We start from the raw sequence: 407 nt of genomic DNA, 5'->3' as shown, positions 1-407 counted from the left end.
AGATATTTATAGAAATGATTGGAGTTCATTTATTATGATTTGAATATTTATGAAATATGAATAGAGTTTATTAATTATGATTAATACTTTATATTAGGAAACAATTAATTGATTAAAAATTGAATGGTTGAGATGAGGGTTGTATAGGGTGTAGGAATGACAAAGGGTGTAAAATAACATCCCTCTATATATATATATGGTATATTTCTTTTACAACCTTGTGTATTTGTACAACCTTTGCAACCCATTTAATTAAGATATTTATAGAAATGATGGGAGTTCATTTATTATAATTTGAATATTTATAGAATATGAATAGAGTTCATTAATTATGATTAATACTTTATATTAGGAAACAATCAAAACTTCCATGAAATCATATATTCATCAAATGAAATGGACGGTTG

This window comes from Cynara cardunculus, assembly GCF_001531365.2.
Source record: "Cynara cardunculus var. scolymus isolate 2C chromosome LG 14, CcrdV1, whole genome shotgun sequence".
Taxonomy (NCBI): domain Eukaryota; kingdom Viridiplantae; phylum Streptophyta; class Magnoliopsida; order Asterales; family Asteraceae; genus Cynara; species Cynara cardunculus.
This window is presented reverse-complemented; position numbering follows the sequence as displayed.